Below are 2,616 nucleotides of genomic sequence, written 5' to 3' on the forward strand. Positions count from 1 at the left end.
CTTATTAATATGCTTAAATTCAGGGGGTTGTCACACATGAACTGAGGCTTATGTACCTTGCGGTTGTTATCGTCACATCTGGCTTGCGACTACTTTGTTTCAATGTCCAATATGTACCGTTGGACTCGGTTAACGGGCTGTTAGCCCGCGTGTGGTTTAACTCACTGATACCTTCCATTGCCCATACGCTAGTTTGTTTGTGTTCCTTTGGTCAACTTCCATACTTGAATCATTTGTGCTACCGCTGCTGCTTCGACGCTACTTTGACATCTTCGCTTCTATTTAAATAAATAAATAAGCTGAAGCTAGACATCAGTAAACACCACCACAGACACCACAAGCACGCCTTCTCCTCGTACTTCCGCCTCACGCGGGAACACGGACGCTCTAAATACTTCGAATTCCAATGCCAGTATACTGTAAACCACGGGTTCTTTAATGCTAGCGGGTCGTCGCGACCCTAGTTAACATCATGGTGCACGTCTCGTGACGGGTGTCACGGCGTAGTTAAATGTATGCGATACATTTCTCAAATATAAGCGCTCAGTCATCTGTACATCATGGTAGGTTCCCACGACGTGCAATATGCGTTCAACTTATCAATGTTCATGTGTCCTGCAGTTCACATTATGACGCGCAGTTAGCTGCGGTCTTCATCGATCCATGAGCCGAGTGATCCACTGCCGAGGGTGACTAACTTGCGTAAGCCGCCGCTGTGCGCGTATACCCGTTCCCCGTAGGGAGGAGCAAGCCGCCGCTTAGAGACGAAGCATAAAGTGTCCTCATTCCACATAGGGCAAGCTGGATGAATCCATTTTACCCAGGACGGCCGAAGCGGCGTGGACCAGGGGAGAACTGAACCTTATGCTTCACACCACAGTAAGTCTACGTGTCCTCTTCCACATAGGGCAAGCTAGAACTAACTATCTTACCCAGGACTGCCGAAGCAGCGTGGACCAGGGGAGGAACACACTTTTCATGGAAACGTAAGGCATCCATGACTGCCATAACGTAAGCCGCCGCTGTGCGCGTATACCCGTTCCCCGTAGGGAGGAGCAAGCCGCCGCTTAGAGACGAAGCATAAAGTGTCCTCATTCCACATAGGGCAAGCTGGATGAATCCATTTTACCCAGGACGGCCGAAGCGGCGTGGACCAGGGGAGAACTGAACTTTATACTTCACACCACAGTAAGTCTACGTGTCCTCTTCCACATAGGGCAAGCTAGAACTAACTATCTTACCCAGGACTGCCGAAGCAGCGTGGACCAGGGGAGGAACACACTTTTCATAGAAACGTAAGGCATCCATGACTGCCATAGTGCGTAAGCCGCCGCTGTGCGCGTAAACCCGTTCCCCGTAGGGAGGAGTCAAGCCGCCGCTTAGAGACGAAGTATGAAGTGTCCTCTTCCACATAGGGCAAGCTAGAATGAACTATCTTACCCAGGACCGCCGAAGCAGCGTGGACCAGGGGAGAATTGAACTTTATACTTCACACCACAGTATTGAGTAATGTGCCCTCTTCCACATAGGGCAAGCTGGAATGTTCCATTTTACCCAGGACGGCCGAAGCGGCGTGGACCAGTGGAGGACTACACAATCATGAGGTTTGATATCGACTTGTGTGTTTCAATAGGATACCGATGGTATGGTTTGAACCGATTTGATTTAGCCATTCTGAAGTCATCACTTGGTTGAAGCGCTGAACTAGGGAGGCATCGTTTACATATATATTGGTTTTCGCATGCTCTACTAGGTTAATGTCATGAGGTTGGCTATCGAGCATGCCCAAGTGATGACTTGATTGTGTGCTTGCTTGAATTCTTCACATTTCATACCATCGGTTAGTTGTCGAATCATTCCTCGATCATAACCTTCGTTCTTGGTTCATGTATGCTCTCTTCCACATAGGGCAAGCTAGAATTAACTATCTTACCCAGGACCGCCGAAGCAGCGTGGACCAGGGGAGAACTATACTTTGTCTTGTATGCCCTCTTCCACATAGGGCAAGCTAGAACTAACTATCTTACCCAGGACCGCCGAAGCAGCGTGGACCAGTGGAGGACTATACTTTGTTCATAACACCACAGTATTGAGTAATGTGCCCTCTTCCACATAGGGCAAGCTAGAATGAACTATCTTACCCAGGACCGCCGGAGCAGTGTGGACCAGTGGAGGACTACACAATCATGAGGTTTGATATCGACTTGTGTGTTTCAATAGGGTACCGATGGTATGTTTTGAACCGATTTGATTTAGCCATTCTGAAGTCATCACTTGGTTGAAGCGCTGAACTAGGGAGGGGCATCGTTTACATATATATTGGTTTTCGCATGCTCTACTAGGTTAATGTCATAGGGTTGGCTATCGAGCATGCCCAAGTGATGACTTGATTGTGTGCTTGCTTGAATTCTTCACATTTCATACCATCGGTTAGTTGTCGAATCATTCCTCGATCATAACCTTCGTTCTTGGTTCATGTATGCTCTCTTCCACATAGGGCAAGCTAGAATTAACTATCTTACCCAGGACCGCCGAAGCAGCGTGGACCAGGGGAGAACTATACTTTGTCTTGTATGCCCTCTTCCACATAGGGCAAGCTAGAACTAACTATCTTAC

The 2,616-nt window shown here is 48.2% G+C and overlaps 2 non-coding genes across 2 annotated transcripts in view; both read right to left on the minus strand.

Moving 5' to 3' along the window:
* The window catches only part of LOC131270364 (large subunit ribosomal RNA), a 4,091-nt gene extending 4,041 nt beyond the window's left edge, over positions 1–50 (minus strand). Inside the window, exon 1 of the ribosomal RNA XR_009179461.1 lies at positions 1–50. This exon is cut by the window's left edge and continues 4,041 nt beyond it. This is a non-coding gene — a ribosomal RNA (large subunit ribosomal RNA).
* Positions 51–537: 487 nt separating this feature from the next.
* On the minus strand, positions 538–692 carry LOC131270360 (5.8S ribosomal RNA). Its single transcript, XR_009179457.1, has one exon. It is a non-coding gene; the product is annotated as a 5.8S ribosomal RNA (ribosomal RNA).
* Positions 693–2,616: the final 1,924 nt, after the last annotated feature.

The sequence above is a fragment of the Anopheles coustani genome (genome assembly GCF_943734705.1).
Source record: "Anopheles coustani chromosome X unlocalized genomic scaffold, idAnoCousDA_361_x.2 X_unloc_25, whole genome shotgun sequence".
Classification (NCBI taxonomy): Eukaryota; Metazoa; Arthropoda; class Insecta; order Diptera; family Culicidae; genus Anopheles; species Anopheles coustani.